The sequence below is a fragment of the Ambystoma mexicanum genome, chromosome 2q (assembly GCF_040938575.1).
Source record: "Ambystoma mexicanum isolate Mex_15411 chromosome 2q, UKY_AmexF1_1, whole genome shotgun sequence".
NCBI classification, from domain to species: Eukaryota; Metazoa; Chordata; class Amphibia; order Caudata; family Ambystomatidae; genus Ambystoma; species Ambystoma mexicanum.
The window spans coordinates 53,887,320-53,911,125 of NC_090924.1; the positions used below are offsets into that span (position 1 = coordinate 53,887,320).

The 23,806-nt window shown below is 46.9% G+C and overlaps 1 long non-coding RNA gene across 1 annotated transcript in view; it reads right to left on the reverse strand.

Annotated features, from left to right (window-relative positions):
* The window catches only part of LOC138568918 (uncharacterized), an 88,113-nt gene extending 67,950 nt beyond the window's left edge, over positions 1-20,163 (reverse strand). Inside the window, exon 1 of the long non-coding RNA XR_011302997.1 lies at positions 20,083-20,163. This is a non-coding gene — a long non-coding RNA (uncharacterized lncRNA). The remainder of the gene's footprint in view (positions 1-20,082) is intronic.
* Positions 20,164-23,806: the final 3,643 nt, after the last annotated feature.

The window sequence follows — 23,806 nt, forward strand, 5'->3', positions numbered from 1 at the left end:
TAACTAATCTGTGCATAAACATTAACAAAACTTCAATTACAAAACTATAAACAGTTAGAATACGCCAACAGGTATCTAACTGCCCCAATATTCTGCAACACCCAAACAGATAAAGCAATAGCACTAAAATGTAAGAATAAATAAACAGTTAGAATACGCCAACAGGTATCTAACTGCCCCAAAAAATCAGCAACAAGCCAACAGATAGAAGAATAGCATGAAACTATAAATAAACAATTAAAATACACCAACAAGTATCAAACTGCCTCAAAAATCTGCAACAAACCAACAGACAGAAGATTAGCATGAAACTATAAGTAAACAATTAGAATACACCAACCAGTATCAAACTGCCCCAAAAATCTGCAACAGGCCAACAGATAGAAGATTAGCAAGAAACACGAAATAAACACTGAAAACAATGAAAGAAATATATTGTACCATAACAAAAAAGGTTTGTTTTTTAATCAAACATGGATTTTTTTTTCCCACAGACCCAATGATTTAATAAACAAACACAGAAACTGAGCAAATTGCACAGTACACTGGTTTGAAATATAGTACTTCTAAAGTACTAAATAGGAGGGTCCAAATAATGCAGAAATGTCTATTATGCAATGCAATAACCCATTATGAACTATCTACACTAACATATGATATTTTCTTTTATCACAGAGATTGAAAAAGAATATCTGCTCCAGTTACCCATGGCATGAAAAAACTATATCCAATCACAAAAAGTCAAACAGTAAGTACATAATAAATTGACTCACAAATACTGCTGCATAACACAACCATTCAAGCAAACATCTAACCATACACCAAAATCCAAAATGTTTACTTCCATGGATATGTTATTATCAACAATGTCTGACGCTGTGGGTGTATCAGCAGGGTTGTCCGTGATGTGGTCCACCCCACTCAAACCCTGAGAGTCTTTTAATTCCCCTTCCTCCTCACCTGATGAAGACGAGAAGTCCAACTTCCTTCCACGAGGTCGACGAGTAAAAGTCCTCCTCTCCTTGTGTAGATAGGGTCTGCCTCGGGAGGAAGCCACCAAGCCACCGCGACCCTTTGGGAATGAATTTGCGGGGACTCCCCCCCGCGACAGACAAGTGCGGCAAGGGGAAAAGCCTAACGGCACAAAAACCCCTTTGGAGTGTAGGTATCCGACGGTGCGGAACAAGAGGAATATCCAAAGCCAGCTGGAATGCGGGATACCGGGCAAACTGACGGTATGGAGAGGCAATCAAGGTAGAGCAGGGGGGGGGAGGCCAGAGAGAGAAACTACAACAAGTAAGGTAAGAGGGAAGAAGGGAGGAGAGCAACCGTGCCCGAGTACAAGAAGGAGCACCGGTAAGAGATAGGAAGGACAACAGGAGGAATATAGCATAGGAGCGGAACTCCGCTAAGCGAGTGTACTGTGGAGCGCAAGCAACGAAGAAGAATTCAGAAGTTGCAACGCGCCGAACCGCCGAGCGTGAACAGAGAAGTACACACAGCGGCGGCCATGTTGGAAAGGACTAGAATGTAAAACAGCGCTAGTGAGCACAACGTGGCGGCACGGTCTGACGACCGCCATGTTTCCACCTCTTCCATAACCGCCAGAACCCAGCGGTTGTGACAGTATGCCCCCCTCGAAGTGGGGTTCCCCCCGGCTTGCCGGGATGTAATCTGTGAAACTTACGTAGCAAGAGGGGAGCATGTACATGGATCCTAGGTTCCCAGGTATCTTCCGAGGAAGGATACCCCTTCCAATGAATAAGATATTCAAGGCGACCTCTGCGATAACGTGAATCCCGGATATGGGAGACCTCGTATTCTTCAGAGGTGGGAGCAGGTAAAGTAGGGAGACTGGGGGTATTCTGTTTCCTGTTCCCTGATTTGAAGGGACGTAATTGAGAGGCATGAAAGGTCGGATGTATGCGACTAAGATTGTTAGGCAGTTTGAGGCGATAAGCCACTGGATTGATCCTGGATAGAACATCGAAGGGACCAATAAATCGGGGGGATAGTTTAGAAGGGCGTACCCAGCGGGGTAAAAACTTAGTGGATAGCATGACTTTAGATCCTGTTTTCCACTCCGGTACAGGTCTCCGGTGTTTATCCGCTTGTAGTTTGTTACGGGTATTGGCCTTTAGAAGACTTTGATTGGCGGTGTATGGGCTTCCTTTAATCTAGACAAAGAGTTTTCCAAGGATGGTATGGGAGTCTCAGTCCAGAAGGTAGGTACTATGGATTTAGGATGGTACCCATACGTACAAAAGAAAGGGCTGATTCCCAGTGCGCTGTGTACTGAATTGTTATAAGAAAACTCAGCTGTTGGTAAGAGGGAGACCCAGTTGTCCTGTTGTTGGTTGATGAAACACCTCAAATACTGCTCAAGAGTACCGTTTAGCCTTTCTGTCTGCCCGTTGGTCTGTGGGTGAAACCCAGAAGATAGAGCCCTTTCGATACCCAGCAGTCTGCACAAGGCTGTCCAGAACTTTGAGGTGTATTGGCTCCCACGGTCAGACACGATCTTATTGGGGAGACCATGTAATCTGAAGATATCTCTCATGAAGACGTCCGCCATAAGGGAGGCCGAAGGTATTCTGGGTAGGGGGGAAAAATGAGCCAACTTCGAGAAGGAGTCCACAGTTACCATAATACAGGCACAGCCCTGGGAATTAGGTAGGTCTACGATGAAATCTGTAGATATGTGCTTCCAGGGGCCTGGAGGAATCGGGTCTTGTTGAAGCAGGCCAAGGGCACTTTGTGTGGAATGCTTGTTTTGCATAAAGATAAGACAGGTCTGGATGTATGCCTCAGTGTCGGCTCGCATACCCGGCCAGTAAAAAGATCTCTGCAGTAATTCCAGGGTCCCTCGTAATCCTCTATGGCCGGCTACCCTTGAGTCGTGGCACCACTGGAGAGCTTGTATTCTGAGGTCCTGTGAAGGAAGGATAAGCCTTCCTCGAGAGAAGTACAGACCGTCCCTCAGATCCACCGGAGTCCCCCCCACTTGCATGAGTGTTTCTTCAGGGGAAAGAGAACTTTCTCTCACTTTTTCCAGGAAAGACGATACGGCGGAAATGATCTTGATATGGGGAAACATGAGTTCTTTCTCGTATCCCAGAGAGGCCTCATCTTTGCGAGATAATGCGTCCGCAACCTGGTTTTGGGTTCCGGGTATGTATGTTATGAGAAAATGGAATTGTGCAAAGAAATGTGCCCATCGGGCTTGTCTGGTGTTATAGCACTCTTGTTGGCGTAGGATCTGTAGGTTCTTGTGATCAGTCCGTATCAGGAACGGGTGTAAGCTTCCTTGGAGAAGATGCCTCCATTCAAGACAAGCCAGTTTCATGGCTAAAAGTTCTTTTTCTATCACGGAGTAGTTCTGTTGGCTAGGGTTGAGGGTCTTAGAGTAATAGGCGATGGGATGTTCTCGACCCTGATTTGTTTGTAGAAGAACGGCGCCAACCGCACCCGCCGAGGCGTCAGTCTCAAGAATAAAGGGGAGCAGTTGGTCCGGCTGTCTCAGTATAGGGGCTGAACAGAGCCTTTTTTTCAGGCAGATGAAACTCTCTTCGGCTTCCCTGGACCATTGAAATGGCCTGGAGGCTTTCTTCAGTAAGGAGGTGATGGGCAGGGTGAGTCGGGAGAATTCGGGAATAAACTTCCGGTAAAAGTTGGCCAGACCCAAAAATCTTTGGATCTCTTTAACCGATGAAGGGGAGGGCCAGTCTAGTATAGCTTCGACCTTCTTAGGATCCATGGCGATTCCCTCGCTGGACAAGATGAAGCCCAAATAGGAGACAGAGGACTTAGCGAAAGCACACTTTTCCGGCTTGACTAGTAGATGATGATGTTGCAGCCTGCGTAATACTTCCTTCACATGACGGGTATGTTCTTCGGGTTGACGGGAGTAAACCAGAATATCGTCTAAATAGACAACGGTGTTTTGACCCAAGAGATCTGAAAATATACGGTCCATAAACCTTTGAAAGATTGAGGGAGCGTTGACCAATCCGAACGGCATTACTTGATATTCGAACAGTCCATAGGGAGTGCGGAAAGCCGTCTTCCATTCGTCACCAGTTCTTATGCGGAGCAAATGATAGGCATTCCGTAGGTCAAGTTTGGAAAACACTACCGAACCTTGGACTGCCTCCAGGATCTCAGCGATGATGGGCATAGGGTACCGGTCCTTGATGGTAAGTTTGTTGAGCCCTCGGTAATCGATACAAGGTCTTAGGTCTTTGGAGTCCCTCTTTGGAATGAAGAATAAAGATGCTCCTGCTGGTGATCTGGACGGTCGGATAAGCCCATTGGCTAAGTTGTCATCTAAGTAACGTCTAAGGACTTCTTTTTCCGACATTGAAAGGGGATACATCCTACAAAACGGAACCAGAGCCTGAGGGACTAAGTCTATCCTACAGTCCTCCGGTCTGTGAGGAGGAAGTTCCATAGGTTGTTGGTCTTGGAACACCGTGGCATACTCCTGGAAACTGTTTGGGATACAGTGGATCGTGCTCCTCTCTGGGGCACACCCCGTCTTGACACTTTCGAACAAGGGTCCTGGAAGACACTTCTCCTGGCAGAAGGCCGAATGAAAACTTAGGAGATTAGCCGACCAATCGATGGTAGGGTTGTGTCGTCGGAGCCATCCAATCCCCAAAATGACTGGGAAATGAGCTGCTCGGATTATGTCGAAGTACAGTACTTCAGTGTGTTGTTGAATGGATACTCGTACTTCCTCTGTGGTATGGGTAATGAGGCCGGAGCACAGAGGGGTACCATCTACACCCTCTACCTTCTGGTCTACCTTCTTGGCTATCCTACGAAGGCCTATCTTGTCGGCCCATAGGGTGTCCAGGAAGTTACCGGCTGCTCCACAATCCAGCAGGGCCAGGGTCTCTATTTCCTTTCCTCTGAACTGAAGCTGGACGGATAACACTATAAGACGTTGGTCCTCCGAGGGTTGAGCAGAAGTAACGGAAAGTGTTACATAGGAACTGAGAAAAGCCCCTCGGTAGTCCGTCCTACCAACTACCGAGGGCGTTCGTTTCCCGAATGTCTGGGAGGTACATCTGGGCAGTCTCTCAAGAGATGAGTGGAGGAGCCACAGTATAGACACAGGTTGCCTACTCTTCTCCTTTTCTTTTCTTCAGCAGTCAAGGGCGATCTGGTTGTTCCTATCTGCATAGGTTCTTCCCGGGTGGATGGACGAGCAGCAGGTGAGGAGGTCGATGGGTGAGTCTCGGGGTAGGAACTGACGTTACGGTTCTTTCTCTTTTCATTTCTCCTTTCAGACAAGCAAAAGTCTATTCGTACCACTGCTTTTATGAGATCTGAGAAAGAATCAGGGCGAGGGATTCTAGCGAGCTCGTCCTTTAGCTCTTCGCGCAAACCTCTCCTGAAGATGGTATATTGAGCCTCTTCTTGCCAGCCGGCTTCAGCAGCTAGTCTTTTGAAGGAGGATATGTAAGTGAGTAGGTCAGAGCCACCCTGACGTACATCCAACAGGTCTTCACTAGCCTGGTGAGCGCTTTCAGAGCGAAGAAATGCCTGCTTGAGAAGATCTTTGAATGCTACATAGTCCTGTAATACTGGGTCGGACCGGGACACCAGAGGGGTAGCCCAAGCTAGGGCATTTCCAGTCATGTGAGTGATCATAAACCCCACTTTGGCATGATCAGAGGAAAAGGTGTTCTGTCTGAATGTAAAATGAATATTACAAGCCTCCAAGAATTCTTTGACTTTTTTCTCAGATCCGTCAAATTTTCCCGACACCAGAGGCAAAGGCGGTAAATCAGTGACTTGCTGTTCTCTGGCGGTGACTCTCTGTTGGAGAGCGGTATTTGCCGTTTGAAGTGCTTGAACTTCCAGGTTTAAGTTTTGTACTGCCGCGACCAATTCTTGAAGTTGCTGGGGAGTTGCCATGTCTGTATCCTGGCGTAGCAAGCTATCAACAATGTCTGACGCTGTGGGTGTATCAGCAGGGTTGTCCGTGATGTGGTCCACCCCACTCAAACCCTGAGAGTCTTTTAATTCCCCTTCCTCCTCACCTGATGAAGACGAGAAGTCCAACTTCCTTCCACGAGGTCGACGAGTAAAAGTCCTCCTCTCCTTGTGTAGATAGGGTCTGCCTCGGGAGGAAGCCACCGCGACCCTTTGGGAATGAATTCGCGGGGACTCCCCCCCGCGACAGACAAGTGCGGCAAGGGGAAAAGCCTAACGGCACAAAAACCCCTTTGGAGTGTAGGTATCCGACGGTGCGGAACGAGAGGAATATCCAAAGCCAGCTGGAATGCGGGATACCGGGCAAACTGACGGTATGGAGAGGCAATCAAGGTAGAGCAGGGGGGGGAGGCCAGAGAGAGAAACTACAACAAGTAAGGTAAGAGGGAAGAAGGGAGGAGAGCAACCGTGCCCGAGTACAAGAAGGAGCGCCGGTAAGAGATAGGAAGGACAACAGGAGGAATATAGGATAGGAGCGGAACTCCGCTAAGCGAGTGTACTGTGGAGCGCAAGCAACGAAGAAGAATTCAGAAGTTGCAAAGCGCCGAACCGCCGAGCGTGAACAGAGAAGTACACACAGCGGCGGCCATGTTGGAAAGGACTAGAACGTAAAACAGCGCTAGTGAGCACAACGTGGCGGCACGGTCTGACGACCGCCATGTTTCCACCTCTTCCATAACCGCCAGAACCCAGCGGTTGTGACAGTTATATTGCTTGTTACCAAACTCTACAATCTTAATTGCATGGCATAGCCAAAACTTCACATACAAACTCTACAAAACAAACAGTACACAAACTTGTGGGTTGTCGATATTTGATGGATGTTTGATTCTATGGGTGTCTTATTGTGTTATGCTGCGGTGGTTGTGGCCAGGGCCTAGAGTCTTGGGTGCTTGGCCAATATTCTGCAACAACCAAACAGATAAAGCAATAGCACTAAAATGTAACAATACATTGGCCTTTGGCCAAGCACCCAAGACTCTAGGCCCTGGCCACAACCACCGCAGCATAACACACCCATGCTACCAAACATTTTGACTGTGTTATGTGGGCGGCTATAGGGGATATTAATTACAATCAACATTCATGCCAACATTCAGATGCACCTGGGAGGGAGATTTCCACAGGGAAATAGGGAGATGCATAATTCCCCACAGGAATGCATTGGGGCTACAGTTATTTTAGGTGAGAGACCATGAAAAATAGCAATATTTTTCACCTAGAAATCGGGAGTCTCCCACCTAAATTTTGAGGGTTAGCCTGTATGAATCAATGCTCTACTAACAACCCAAAGCCAACATCATACTAAAGTAAAATAACTAGTAGTGCGCCCAGGATTTATTATGTCCGTGGACAGCCATGGGGAGCGCGGACATCGTGAACACATCACAGGCACCTGCCATCTAAACAAATACAGCATTTGACCTATCCCTTACTCCCCCACCCTCCCCAAGCACTCATATACACCAACACACTCCCCGAAATTGTATTTTTCCCCTGTTCAACACCACGCTGTCCGCGGATATCTGCAGATCCAAGATGGCAGGCACGTCAAAAGAATGTGACGCACCTCACGCCTCAACCCAGCCAATCGGCCAACACGTCCCTTGTGCGTGGACATGACACAAGCCGTTTAGCCAATCGGTGTCCTGTCCGCGGAGCGAACAGGGTAGTGTGTCCGCGCCGCGGACATAGATATCGCTAATTGTCTTGCCTTACGTTTTGGTTGTTTAAAAAAAAACTACTGGACGGATTTACACCACGTACGCTTTCGGGAACGAGCCGCCGCTCCTGCCACAAAGTTGGTGAAAATCCGTCCAGCAGTTTGGGCTGTAGGCGTGAGCAAAGTTTTTCCCATTATGTCAATGGGAAAAAAAGAAATTTTGGGACCCCTAAAACTTTGCCCCCCCTTAACCAAACCTCACCAAACTTTGCAAAAAAACTTCAGATTGGGCCATATACTTTTTTTGACAAGTTTGGTGAGGATTTGTCCAGGAGGAGAGAAGTTATAAGCCGCCTAAAAAGTGCTCTTCCTATGGGTTTAGCAATTTGACCATAACTACATGTCCGCTACCGCAGGCCATGTAATATATATATATATTTTTTTAACACGTACTTGCTTCTATCAAATCCCTTGTGTGTACTTATAGCTGCTGAATTTCTGAGACCATATGGGGAAACAGTGAACAGGTAGCAAATGTGATTGACAACGTCTTCTCTCTCTGAGTCTTGCCTGCAGAGGCCCCACATGAGTATCAGGTAATATTATCCCCACCAAAAATATTGCCGTACATATGGTCGTCGGGAACGGCCATAGGCGATATTTTTGGTGGGGATAATTTATGAGGTAAATGGATGGGGGGGTAGCGGGGGTGTCCCCCGCAGGTTCCATGGGGTAATATCGCTGCAAAAATAAGGCGAAATTTTTGTATGGCGATATTTTTTGCGGCGATATTATCACATGGAACCCCCACATGAGGTTCTGAGAGCTCTGATTTGCACCCCCAGCATGTGCTTGTATGCGCATAATGGGGCTCCAAAACCGGCACCCTCATGGCTTCCAATGGCCAGGGATCCATGATGCCACTTTGGTGCCCACAGAGGCGCCCACATGCCCCCGTGTATACTGCTGCCTCGTTCCACATGGGGTTTGGGGGGGCATGGAGGCTTTCCCTGCATTCGCAAGGAGTCATGTTATGCAGAGTGCTGCCTGTGAAGGGTAAACCTCTGCATGGCAGGAGTGGTGCCCTGTGTATAATGTAGGGCCCCGCCCACTGGCCATAACGCACAGTATGATACCGGCTCTTTGAAAAATGTGAGCTACAAAGACAAAGTTCTCTAGAACTGCGCACGGTAGAAATCCCAGTAAAACATAACAGGAGACATTGGGCCTCATTACGAGTCACCCAGTATGGAAATAACGGTGGCGTTAAACCCGCCGCCACCGTTGTTTCCATACCGGGTGATCTCGAATCCTGCAGGCGGAGGTGTCATTCCCGCCAGGTCTGACCTGGGGGGTTTAACACCGCCCGCCTGCAGGCGGACGTGGAACCACCGGCACCATCACAAGATGGTGCCGGTGTTTCTATGGTCCCCATTCCCATTGAGTCCAATGGAACTCAATGGGAATGGGGATTTACCGAATTCCGACTCCCAAATTCCCGGGTCACCGGTGTTGTAAAGCCCCGGTAATTCCGGGAATCACGGAGGCGGAATGGTAATACGAGTCTGGCGGTAACCGAGCCGGAAAAACCGGCAGGTTACCGCCTGACTCCTAATGAGTCCCATTGCCTCATTACCTTTATGTCCTCGAAACACCCTGTTCCTTCTCTGCAGCATTGCAACCCAGCTAGAGTTTGTTTCATGAGAGCTGCGGGAGGGAATGTTTTGCCCACCAGGATAAAGCGTGTGGCGCCCTCCGTACAGCAGCTGCGGAGTGGGAGAACCCGGCTATGCAAGGGGGGGGGGGGCGGCAAAGGGAGAGATCTACTGGCTCTCAGGGTAACGTCCCTGGGCTTGGAGAGATGTGTCATATCTCTGGGATAGCGGGCATTTCCTAAGTCTTACCCAATGTTCACGCGTTGCATTTGTAAAGCGTGGCTGCTCCAATAAGCAACTTGCAACTTTGTAAACCCGCTCTGGGTTGTGTTATTTTGTGTTGCTTGTGCCTGTGGGGGGCAGCCACCGTGGCCTCAGGGGGGAGCTCAAAGAAGAGAGGGTGCGAGTAAGGTAAAGGCATGGCTCAAATCCTACAAGCGGGTGGACGGAGTCCCCCGAACCCCCCCTATTCGAAAATGAGACACATTGAATATCCTCTTTGAATTTATGAATTAAAGCGGACGATGAGGATCGACGAGCAGTCGTCAGTTTTGCAGGTTTTACACTTCACCACTGCACTACGTAACCTGACGGAAAATAGAAAACAACTAAAGGTGGAAATGTCGCATTTCGGTACTGCATGTTCCAGGGAAAGCACTGGTATTGGTTCTTGGAGTTTAAAACATGCACACCTTATAACGTTTTCAAAAACACTATTAGAAGAAAATATCCTCCCTCGGTTGTGTGTGTGTGTTGATTTTATGAAAGGCAAATGATATTCGTCCTGTGCAATTTGGGTGGTTAAGCAAATCCATTTTAATGAAATGTGCATATTTCACCTGGATATGCTAATTTCTGGCACGTCACATCCCATTGAGTTTGTTGACGATCCGAGCCCCACCCCCACCCCCATTTTAATTTGCAGGACTGACCCCTGGGCAAAGGGAAGGAGGCGAGGGACAGAGGCACCGTCATATTCTATGTAGGAAGGCTTCTTGCATAGCGCGTACATTACTAAATACACAGCTCGGCGCTACATGCCAGAAAAGGCGGCTTCTAACTCGCCAAGCCAGAGCCTAAACCCCGCAAACTTCCCACTGCGTCCGCTCCTCCCATAAGCCCCCATGTTAGCAGTGCCGGCGCCACAATGAGGTATTTGTCTGAGCGTTTCTAAAGGGGCCACGGAGCGAAGTGCGCGGCTTTTTACATCAAGCCCGCGTTCTCGGCTGAATCTGTGGGAAATGTCTGTCCCCTTTATTGTGCCTTTCTCCGCAAGGCCCTTCGCCGCTGCCCGCCCCGCGCCCCGTGAAGAGGAAACAGCTGCAGAATGCACCTAATGCCATGGTGCTGCCACTGGCACCCTGCCAGTTCGCTTTTTCTGGTGCCCACATTTCTGAATGCAGTGGTGAAGGAGACTGAAGAGGGGGTTCAGACCTCAAGCTTTTCTTCTTTACAATAAAACTGCCATAAGCAAATGTAATATGCGCCCAGTCTTTTATAACTGCTAATTATAGAAGCATCGGCTGTTTCTGAGTGATCCCACTTCTATCAGATGAAGGAACCGAGTCTCAGGTGAATGAAATGACGTTCTGAAGACAACACAGATCTGTTAAGTAAGGAAGCTGGAGGTGGAATTACATAACCCTTTCAGTGTTTTTGCCCGGAGTTAACTGGGATGGGCAGTGTTGGGTTGAGGGGGGTCACACAGCTCCCACCCTCCCATCTAAGATGTATATATGCGTCCTAAGAGAAGTGAAGTGGTTTAACCAATCGCCCACTCTTCCGGCCCTGTCCTGACAGACATGCGCCATCCATGGCCCCAAACAGTAGACGTTGGAGTGAAGGCCCTCTATTTTACATTTAAAAGCCGGACCAACTAAGACTTCCCTTAAAAGGCTGGATGAATATTTTGCAAGATCAAGATCTGTGATGAGAAATTCTCTTTTGGAGAATGTATGACGTCAGCAACAGCAGAAGTTGCCCTGCGCTGTTCGTGTAACCGGTTGTTGAATCTTCCCTAATGCTGATGCAAAGTAACCATGGACAGACTTTGTCGCAAGTGCCTCCTAAATCTGACTTGGGGGGCATATTTATGAGCATGGCAGTAACAGCTAAATATATCCCACATGACCATTAGGGAGATATGTTTTTGTAACAGCTTTTATGCTAGCAAACTGGCACCCGCATGTCCTTCTTGAGTTGGAATACAAAAACCTGTAATGGAAGCGCTACTAAAGCCTCTTTTACATTGACCTGGTTGGTTGCAGCCCTTCCCAAATTTGCACAGGTTTCCCCAGTTTTGAATAAACTAATTTGGTTTCCTGTTGAGGCTAAGGTGAACTTTAAGGCTGTGTCTCATTCACCGGGTATTACATGGCCATACGCCTTGTATCTTTGTGACAAACTTCTCACAGGTCTTTGTTTTCGATTTGTAAAATTTGGGCGGTTTTTCGATTCGTGATCAGTCCACGCAGCGACATGAGAAACTTTGTGCGGATCTTTTACCGATCCGTACTAGGTTCGTGACACATGAAACTTCATGTGGCAGGAATGACAAAATGCAAATCCTCATGCCCCAGGAATGGGGAGGGTAGGAAATTCCCTAGGTCGAGCAGTAGGATTATTATTTTTATTTGTTTTATTGTTATTTGGTTAAAATAACCTTTAACAAAATCACACACAAAATCAAACATTTGCATTTCATATACATAAAACCTTAAAACAACAACATATTAAAAAAACAACAATCACTAAACATTTAAATTCATAAAAAGTTTGGATAAAAGTTTTGATTAAATAAAATAAATTCATCAGTCCTGTGCCAAACTTGATACATGGTCATCACAAGGCTAACACTTCCTTTAGGAAATGTGTTGCTGCAACCATCCACTGGTTCCGTCCATGAGAGGTCATAGCAAATTGCCACACCACTTCTCTAGATAAGAGTTCATACTGTTGCAGCAGGTGTCCAAAATAGTGAGAACGTCTACCCTTCAAAACCTGGCAATGTAATAAAACATGTCGTAGCGTTTCCACCCAGCCAAGCCGAGAACACAACCCACATGTTCTTTGTTCTCTTGGTATCTTTTTTCTGCCACCTATTATTTCATGAGTAGGCAATAGATTTAAACCTCATCACCTGAGACTGCCAAAGATTAATCAGGGACTTACTCAAATAAGCTGGACAGACTCCTACTGGCCTCTCATAAAGTAACAGGCCTACATACGTGTTCTCAGTTTCTCAATGGTATAAATCCAGTACATTTCTCTCAGTTTTCTGTTCGCCTTTACAGGGTGCTGCAAAACCAAATTTCTAGAGATACATCAATCCTCACAGATAATGTCACATTGTTTTCCCGACTCGTTTAAGGAGGCCCAATGTTTCTTTTCCATTAGGAGCTTCAGTTCCCACCAAATTGAGCCCTCCTCAGCGCAACATATCCTACCTACTCAATAGAGAGAGGTTTTTCCTCAGTACATAGAATTTAATGGTGGGTAGGCCCAGTTCATAACGAATGACTGCCGCTGGTACTACGTTTGGCAATTGGAGAACCTTCTGCCAGAATAGCCCCTACAGCGTGTCACAGTCCAATTGAATATGAAGCCCCAAGTTTTCCCCCTGCACGTTATTTTTGTCAGCACCTTCATTTTGTAATTTGAACTGGGACCAAGGAGTAATGACCGAACCTACCATTCAATACAGAGGCTTGTGCGGCCAGAATTATCATTTTAGACTGGTAGTGGCTTTGCAAATCAATTTTGTTCTGCAGCTCAAATAAATGAATTCCCAGATACAAGCAAATTGGGTACTCTCTCCAAAACAGCCGCACCCAAGTACGAACGAAAGGTCTGGTACTTCTGCTTCATCCCGGCCTCAAAAGAAGACCCTTTGATTTTAGTGTATTAATTATTCATTTATTCTGATTTGCGTACACTTACAATTTATGTTGTAGCTCGATTGGAGTGTAATCAAACAGGGCTAAATTATCTGCGCACAAAAAGTAATCCAGCCGAGAACTAACAAGATAGGGGGAGAAGCTGCACACATCCTTGAATATTTCATTGATATCAGAAATAAACAAACAAAAAAGTAAAGGGGCCAAAACGCAGCCTTGCTTAAGGCCGCGGCTAGTCTTGATGGCACTAGATAACCTACCCTGACCATTAAGTCTCACCCTCACAGATGTATGTGAGTTCAGACTCACAATTATCCTAAGCAAATTTTCTGGGCAACACTAAAACATCAACTTAGTCACAAAAGGTGCCTGTCCGCACTATCACAGGCAATGGAGAAGTCAATGAAAGCTGTATGAACAGGTCTTGACCTCCCCATGGCCTCCTTCTTCAACAGTCCCACAAAATAGGCGTTGGCATTTGTGCCAGTCCCCCTTCAAAACCTTTCTGAAATGGGTCGAGCCTGCCCACACTCTTGGCCAAACATGATAGGTCTTTCAAAATTAGAGAGGAAACAATCTTAGCGGGAATATCAAAAAAGGCAATTAGTCTATAATTGCTTTGAATCGATCTTGGGCCCTTTATTGACTCCATCCAAGATTTTGGTAATTGAGGGGAAGATATGATTCCACTAAAAACAATTCCCAAAACGCGAGCCCGCAGGTTTGGATCCAAATTCAGGACCACGTTAGATAAACCATTGGGATCTAGCTCTTGCAAGTTCTTTATGCAGTTGATTATTACAACAATATCTTCCTCTGAAAAGACCAAATGGCAAGATCCCGATAGCGATTTTAATTGCTGGTGGTCCTCACTTACCACCTCTTTATAAACTTTACTAAAATGTTGAATCCAGCCTTGTTTGCCAATCGGATTAATTTGGGTGTGACGCGGGGGGTGATAGTATTATTAACCAATCGCCAAAAGGAACTCGCATCCCGTGATTCCACCAAAGGCAGCATCTTACGGGCATCTTTCAAAAGTGCATGTATCTATAGGCCTTCAACCATTGCCCATACATACGTTTTAAACTCCTTGGGTCTTGCTCACTAAGCCCCTTGTTCTTACGTAACTGTCTCCTCAGCTCCATCTTTTTTTGTTGAACGTCAGGATCGTAGGCATGCTTCCTAATCAACCTGTTTCTCAGATGTTGGTGGGGCATAGATTCATAAACATGGTCCAGAATGACCTGGTATGGCTTCACAGCCGGTGTAGCTTCAAGTTCACCCGGCTGAAACAGTTCATTAAGAGAAAATAAAACCTGTGCATGTTGGTACCATTCCAGGTGACCCTGCTTTTCCCACTATTAACGTCCAGTGATAGAGGATAAAGTGGATGCACACACCCTGATTTCTCTACAGTCCACTTCAATAATAGTTGGTTGTGGTCGCTCTGGCTTGTACTTATAACTGACATAGAGGATATATTCTGAAAGATAACTCCTGAGACAAAGTAATAATCGATAATACACCTTGACTCTCCTCAATACGAGGTACAATTTGCCAGAATGCCCCCCACGACCATACAGTTGAAAATGCTAATTCCTCAAGCATCGAGCAGTTCCATCTATACGTTACCCCACACCTTAAGATCTAAATTGTGCTTATCAACCCTCAGTTCCCCAGGTTGTTTAATACATGTGGAATTCAATTCTCTACATATTACGATTAAGTTAGAGTTCCTCTTGGTTTGCCAAAAGTAAATTATATCTTCAATCACTTCAAAGAATACACTCTGGTTCATTACTCTCAGTTTACAGTAGAGACTTAAAATCAGGGTGAAGCTCCCTTCGGGGATACTTTCCTATCCCATGTGTAAAGACAGATTTCTGAACTCTGACCTGGTGGGCAGAGGTTCAGAAGGCCTACCTTGTTTCTTGGAACAGGGTAACCTTCTGGACAAGCCAGACCAATCAGGTAGCATTGGCGGCGGTCAAGACTAGGTCTTAGGATGGGTGAGGGTGACTGAAAGACATCAATGAGCACAAAGAGTAAAGGACACTTACAAATCACTCCCAGTCAGGAGTATATATATTAAAAATACAAATACATGTATTTCAAGGCCTTTGAGTTTCAACACACAAATCAAATCACAGTAATACTTTTAAGCCAACACAATCCTATCAATATACATATATACAAGACCAATGGTGTCTAAAGGGTAAATGTACGAAAGGGCTCCACAACCTAAACGGGGAAGGAAACAGGCAGTGCAAATAGTCTTTAATCCCTTCTGCATCAAGCACAATCCTAACTTAGAGGCAGTCCAATCCCTATGAAGAGTGGAGCCTATTGCTCAAATGTACTTGCAATGCTGGCACACGCAGTAATGCAGATGGGCAAAACGGGGTCTCTTCAAGGGTTTGTAGCAGCTCAGAAAGGTGGGTGAGGTCATGAAGAATAAGTTCCCACTATTCGTGGAGGGTCTCCCCAATAGGGCAGAACAGGTTCCAGAATTTGGGAATAGTTCACTAGTTCGTACTAGCAGTCGAAAGGAGAGGGGCCCTCAGGGGCCACTTGTGTGTAAAAATGGATGGAGGCACTAGGGGCCACCAGTTAGGGTTGCAATTACTCACCGACCCCCGGTGCACTCCTGCCAAAACTTCAGCAGCCGAGTCCACTTCGTTGCAGGTTCAAGTGCAGCAATTTGGCAGCTCTGCGGCTTTCAGCGACGAAGATACAGTGTTGATTCCCAAATGGGACAGTGGTGATTTCTCCACTCCAAGTGGGTGGATCAGGCCAGTTTCACTGCAGCAGGCTTCAGGGGCAAGAGGGGCACAAAAGTAGCGCACCTGCAAAGTTTGTCACCACGGCTGGGCGACACGGTAACCGCGTATACTCCTGTTCGGGGGCACTCACTTTACTCCAGATCTGGGAACGCCAAGTGTATGAAATTCGGTGTGAGAGTGCCGTGAACACAGAACTAGCAACGTGCCAAGTTTCTAGTGTCTCCTTGAAGCAGTGGCGGTATCAGGGCAAAGGTCCTGCGTAAGCTAGTCAGCCCACTGGATGGCCCAGGGACACTTCCGAGAAGGCTTACTTGCAGGTTTTAATGAAGGTGCAGATAACAGTTGGTCCCACTATTCCAATTGGTCGAAGCATCTTTGCAGACCTTCTAGGATGACCAGATGGATAGGGGTCTCACGGGACGACAACAGGCTCACGGTGCCAAACCTTCCAGCGAGTCACCAGCTGTTCCTCGACTCGGCTTCTTAGTTTCAGGATACTTGGATCCTATCCTTTGTTCAGTGAGAACTCCAGAGATCGACATGGTATGGGTGTTTGGAGCATTCTCTTAATCAAAATCTCCTTTGTGCCAAAATTAAGGAGACCCAATGGGAGATATGCTCTCAGACAGGCACACCATACGTGGACCAATCATCGACCACAGTGGTCCAAGGTATTCACAGCACACCAGACTCTCTGACACCCAGGATGTATATTGGAACTAGACAGTCCAGCCCACATCCTGGGGGCACACACACAAGGGATGCAGAAGCCCGCGAAAGCTTGGTGTTTCGTGGGAGAATGCATGCCCAAATAAGGACTGACCGGGGTCGGCTCGACCTGGTCGAAGGTGAACGGGCAAGATGGCCAAAGGACAGGACAAAGAATCTCATGACATGGCCATTTTGGAGCCATTCTATTCGTGCCAAACGCGGTAACCGCGGTTTACCTGGCAGAAAAGGGTTAAAAATACACTAAATGATAAGCTGCTACCAGCCTTGTCCAAGGTACATCTGCACTTGTCCTAAAAAATCCTTCAAGAGTATCTAGGGCCTTTTGAAATGACTGTTAGACCCAAGTGCACTGTACTGTAAGGTACTTCATGCACTTGTTACATGTTGCAGAAAAGTTGCAACATTGACAAGGACTTAAGGAAACAAAGTCTCCCAGTACTGACTGTCTTTAAGGGAATGTCAGTTTCCTCATAAAAAGTGAGAAAAAATCCCAGGGGAGTGCAGCAGAAAGCTGTGCTCCTCTAGAAAATTCAGACTATGGTGTTTAAACAAAGCAAAAGGTTGGGGGGTACATAACTGGAGGGAAAATTACACATGAAATGGAAATCTTTCATAACACTATGTCAACTCCACTGTCTGCTCAAATGAGTTGATGCTGAGACAGAAATATCATTACGGATGCCAAAGAGCAACCCAGACGCAGGCCTCCCTCTGTCCCCTTCATAAGCCATGTTGAGCAAATAGTCATACCGTCCATATTGGGAGAGTTCAACAACCACGACTCCTGAAAACAAAACACGCGTACCCCACAAATTACAGGGTCCGAAGCGGATCACCAATGAGCAGAACCCCTGAAGTTCCAAGAAATACATTAAATATAGTGGAAGAAAATTCAACAGAGGAGACTGGTAGCTAATGATTGCGAGCATTCAAACAAGCCGCCACCGAGCTCCATTCAGAGCTGTTTTTGGACTCCATATTACCCATTAAATGGTTAACCATTTGTCTTCTATCTGAACCATCAGTTGAACATTTTCTAGTTAAAAGGGGAGAGTAATCTGTCACATTTCCCATATTCGAGCAAGGTTGAATATCAGCATTTTGGTTTAAATTTTGTTTGCACACTTCACGAGGGGCAACCATGAAGCCCCATGCCTTCAGTTGCGCAGTAGTTAATAACAACTGTTCCATGACTAAAAGTTAATTAAAATGGAGTATAACCATGGCCAATTTTCGGTTGTTTTTGAATTCTACCTGTTAATGTCAGCTGAAGTAAAATGTGACAATGACCGGACCTTCTTTAATAATTTCAAAACACATGGCCTGTTTAATGTAAGATGCACACAGTCCTTCAAACCCATTCCAAGACAAGTGATACATTGGAAGTCTCCGCCCCAGGAACAGTCTGTACCTCACACACCTTCCCCTTACCCCCTTCTCTTTAATGTGTTTTCTCCTAGCCTCCATAGTCAGAAACCTCAGGGCTTCCCCGTCCCCTATGCACTGTGTAAGCAGACCAGCCCCAGTAGGCTGCCGCACCTCAAATGCATGGTCAGGAATAATCCCCATGAGGACATTAAAGTGAGCAGTGTTCACAATACCCTCACTATGGAGGGCAAGTGAACATTGCACAGGGTCCGCAGAAACGGCCAAAGTATTCTGTACAACTGTTCCCACATCCAGGTTGGAGAAAGCATTCGGCTCCCCATCAAGGCCTACCGAACGAAGAGGGATATCATTCCTCAACCCATCTAATACACTTGGTTCTGAATCCTGCTGCCTATTTCCCCCTTTCTTCGTGAGGGGGGTTTATTTTGATGCAAGCCTGAATGGCGGTGCTAATAAAATGGTTGGGGGATTGTTAAGGTGCGCAAAAAATTTCTTGAGCCACTTCCCACGTTCTTTTGTGCACTTTTCCTATTTTTTGATTTCTTCACATCCTGGCATACAACCTCCCACCACCCCCGCCCCCTTCCGCCATTAATTCCTCAGCAAGCAGCAGAATATCAGATTCAACAGGCGATGTTGTTCCCACCATCACATGCTGTCAATCCTCGAAGCAACTCACAGCGGCCCCACAAAGGAGCAGCAAACAACAGCCTCTGCTTTCATCATTATTCAAGACCTGTGTCTCCACATTAGCCCCCACATCGGTGACTAACCCCCGTACATCCCTCGCTTCCAAGTCCTCTTTATCGGTTTTCAAATTCAACAATTGTTTACAGTACAAACCCTTTAAAAACCCCTCCACAAAATACATTTCTTCACATAAAATGGTCAGCATATGCGCATTAGATCGATTTGCCACAGAACGCAGTTCTTGCTGGCCACACAAGGCCTTTAGTTCTTTCTTAATATATGGACAGATCTTACATTGCCCCACTGAACCTCTGGTCATATGGTCACTGTTACCACTGTTGATATCTTGTTCCTTTTGAGTTACGTTTCCCATTAAGGGTAAAGGTGGCACAGGAAGTGAGGCAAAGCTGGTGGTAATAGGCAGCCCTGGCTCCTTCACAGGTACAAATAATCGCCTGTCCTTAGAGCACAGTAGAGTAGGCTGCCTTTCACTCAACCATTCTGCCCCCAGACAGATCAGTCAGAGAAGTGGATGCCTCATCAAAAACAGTCAGCGCGTCCCCACTTCCTGCTAATTGAGGATGCAACAGATTCGACAAATCCAAGTGAAGGTGGGTAAACTGATTGATCCCTCCACCATCAATCACTGTCATCGGTGAGGTTATCACAACTTCAGTAAGCTTTCCAGCTGAGGTAGGTTTAGACCATGCAACCTGCTGCCTAGCTCCTTCCTCACCACAGCAAGAAATCAGTTCGAAATCAGTTATTTTCTTCAGTATAGTCCTACTCTCTGTCAGAAGGGCCAAGGGCCAAGAAAGAGGCACTTGCAAATCCCTGTTTCGATCAGTTATTTCCCTGAGCTGAGCCCAATGGGGCGGCTCCCACCACTGACTTACTTGATTGAGCGGTCACGGGTGGTCCAGTACGTTGACCATCATGTCCCTTCCTGAAGGTAGAAGGATTGGCCCTGTGGCTTCCCAAAATAAAAAAACTCTATCCCCCGTTTGGTTCACCGAATTGAGTTGGGGGTGAGATTTAGGTGATTCCACCAACTTCGAAGTCAATTTGGGAGTAGAACCATGTGAAAAAGCATGGAGTCGAACTTGTCTCAGTGCAGGCGATAGTGGTGATAGAGTAGAATCAGCCAGACGTTTATGGAACGTTTTTTGTTGGCAGGGCCCCTAAAGAACTTGCCCCATTCAAATGATTACTTAGAGAGTAGTTAAGGGGTTGCTGCCGAACCTCCAGCACAGCGTCAACATACTCACGTTGCTTTCTCACTTTATCCTCAGCCATACTTGCTGCCGAGGGCAGACCGGACGCACTTGCTAACGAGAGGGAAGACGCTGTGATCTGAACAGCAGCCGGGACTCTTTAACAGTGATTTCCGTACACGGGCGGATGTAGAAACAGAAAAGGGGGATGTGCGAGCAGCAAGCGAGCCTCCGCTTCTCACTGCGAACTGCTGCAGACTGCAAGAACTCTCCGCTGGACTCTTATTGTCTGCAGTTTTGAATTGATCATGGAGTACACACCTGCTGATAACCTTGACCTGTCTGACAGTATAGTGGGGAGATGGGGGTGGCCATGCTATCTGAGTCTTATGGATGTTTCAGGTAGTCCATCTGGCATAGCTCTCAACCATTTGTGTTGCAAAGACGGGTGAAATCACCCAATTTTGTTTTTGGCGGGTGAGAGGCCCATTGGAATGAATGGGCATTCTGGGGGCTTGGCGGGTGACTTGGCCCTTTACAAGGCGGGTGGCACCGCCAAAAGCGTGTGAGTTGAGAGCTATGCCATCTGTTATCCTTGTTGCATCACAGGCAGATCCCATGGGCACGATAGTTGGCGCTGCCATTGTTACCAAATATGTCAGATACTATACCTGAGAGTTCTTTTTTTGCTGGGAATTTTCATATGGGTGAGCAATTTCATCAAGAAATAACGTTACAAAATCGGGGCCTTGACTAAGAAGAAAACTGCCTATATGCACCCCACCCCTCCCCCCCTATCGGAATGGCAGCCATCCAAATTCAGAGCACAGAGCAGTCAGGAAAGTAAACTGTGGATCCTTCCATTTCTCAATTGCAATGCTGCATCGCTGTGGGCATTCATGAATGTAAGGAAACATTTTGTAAATAACAATCCATGTTAAATAGTGCTCTCTAACATATATATTTTGTAACACAATACAGATATTTAAAAAATAGGGAGCTGCTTTTTTTCTTTTTAAAAAAAAAAACACATCCATCACTACTGAAACACACTATAAAATTGCTGCAAATGCACAGTGAACACGGGAATTAATTAATTAGCGGATCTATTAAATACTGTGGCATATGCTGTACAGAACAGTGTCTGAAATCACCATTCCAAGATGACCTCATTGTTCCACAAGCTGTTATTCCTTTGGTTTTTGGTAGAGTAGCATGGTAGTCCACAAATATGAGTAAACTGCAAGCGATATTCAGCCGATTGTATTGTGCGAAAGGACAGATTGTATTGTGGGGGTCCTTTTTTTAATATATTTTTTGTATTTGTTTTTTTTATTAATTAACCAACTCCAATCAAACAAGTAAACAGGTACAGGTATGACATTGCAAGGACAGGTTCAGTGGTATCATTACGGTTATGTGGGCATATGTCAAATGCAAAGTTATTGAGCATTGTAGTTCTTCATGGTTCTTCATGGTCTCATTTCCCTCCACCCTTTCAGTTCAGCTGCTCCTTAATTCCCACCAGCCCTCACATGTGCCACCATATGTCTCTTGCCCAAGGGCGTAGCCCCACTAAATACTCCTTATCTCACTGTGTTCATCCCTGCTGGGCACGCCCTCATCAGGGGCGTACATAATTTGTATCAATGCATCCAGGCCTCCACCCGTGCACTGTTCTCAAGCATTCCTCTCCTGAGGGCTCTTTGCCACACTGCAGTTTCTGCAAGTGACCATTTCTGCAGGTCCGCCACCGAGGCCTCCACCCTTGGACCCTCCGCTGCTTTGCAGGCCATTGCTATTCTGCGTTTCGCAAGTATGCAGATCAAGTCTTTCATTTTGGCGGTGTGTGCATTTCAACCCGTGCCTCGGGGGGCCACAAGTGCATTTGGATGCCTCCCTTCTATGCTCTCTCCATCACTGTCCTCCAGAATTTCTGAATCTGTGGGCACGTCCAAAACATGTGCATCATGTCTGCCCCTCTTGTGTGCCTCTCAGGCAGACCGGGCCTCCTTCCCCCGTTATGTATGATAACCTATGTGAGGTCATATACGCCTGGTGTGTTACGTACATTTGGGTTGTTCTAAATCTGGCGTTCCCAGAGACCTGCTTGGTGTATGCCAGCACCCTTTCCCATTCTGCGTCTCTGAGCGCCCTTCCCAAGTCCGTTTCACATTTACCTCACACTTTTAGCCTTGTCGCGGCTAAGCTTCCCAGGAACACATCATACAGTCTGGAGACCATGTGCCCTCCTTCTGGTACATCATACATAGTGTCTAGTATGTCATTTGTCATAATCTTTGCTTGCGGGTTCTCCCATTTGCTCCTGATCCTTTGGGTCGTTCCCAAGTACAGCAGGACTGGCCCTTGTGGATGCGGTGTTCGCTAACCAGGGTGTCGAAGTCAATAATTCTGTCATCTCGCAATAAATCCCCCACTGTGGCTACCCCCTTGCTTTCCCACTGTTTTCTGTACTGTCCCACCGCTCCCTGCCGTCCTCCAATGACTCCTACCAGGGGTATATGCACCGTGCAGTGTTCCATTATTCCTAGAAACTCCCATACCCTGCGCCATATTTTCCTACCCAGTTTCAGGAGCCCAGAGGGTCTGGTCAAGTGTGTATCCTCTACCCATAGATTTTCTCAGGAAGTGTCGCTTCAGCATTGGTTGCAGCAACAAAGTGTCCTGGGAGGCCTCATCTCCCAGCCAGGTTACCAAAAATTGCAGCTATCCCGCCAGGTAATAGCTCTCAAAGTAGGGCACTCTTATCCCACCCTCCTTGTTGTCCCTCTGCAGGGTGCTCAGGGCAATTCTGTTCTCCTCCCCCCCCCACACCTGAATGATCTGATTATTGTGTCTACATGTTGAAATAATGCTTTGGGTATATTGTAAGGAATATTGGTAAAATGATTTAGGAGGCGGAAGGGGTACCACCATCTTCAAAAGTGCATCCCTGCCCGGTATCCCCAAAGGTAGTCTTTCCCAGAACCTCATAGAGTTCTGCACCCCTTCCAGGGCCCTCATTGTATTATTCTTGTGCGTATCTGCTGGGGTATGCCACACATTAATGCCCAGGTATCGAAAGGTGTCGGTCTCCCACTATGGGCCCAGGTGCAGCAGTTGTGCCACACATAGTCCCCTGAGGCCCACTAGCGGGAACAAACAAGACTTCCTGCATTGTATCTTGATCCCCAAGAGTGTGGCAAAGTGGTCGATAATGTCTAAGAGGTGCGGCAGGCTGTCTTCAGGTCGGCTTATATATAATAGCATGTCGTCAGCATACAGTGAGATCAAATGCACTGCCCCATCTATCACTATCCCAGCCTCTCTGTACTCATTCAGGAGGAACACAGCCAATGGCTCCAGCACCAAAATGAACAACAGCAGTGACAGTGGGCAGCCCTGCTTGGTGCCCTTGTAGACCTCCCAGTTTTCCGAGACCTGTCTGCCTGTTTTGACTCTCGAAGCATTCCAGGGTCGCCAGTAGCCAGTCCCAGCGAACAGAGTCGAAGGCCTTCACCGCGTCCAGCGAGGCTATTGCGTAGTCTCCCTTCCTCTGGTTTGTGCTCTCTATGACGTGGTGGAGCCTTTGCAGGCGGCACAAGGCATTATGCCCAGGGACATACCCAGTCTGGTAAACATGGATCAGCCCTCCTATCACTTTCTTGAGCCTATTTGCCAGCACTGCAGTTGGAATTTTGCAATCCAGATTCGCCATTGTCTACATGTTGAAAGAATGCGTACGCTGTCTGAAATGAAAATTGCAAAATGTCCAACT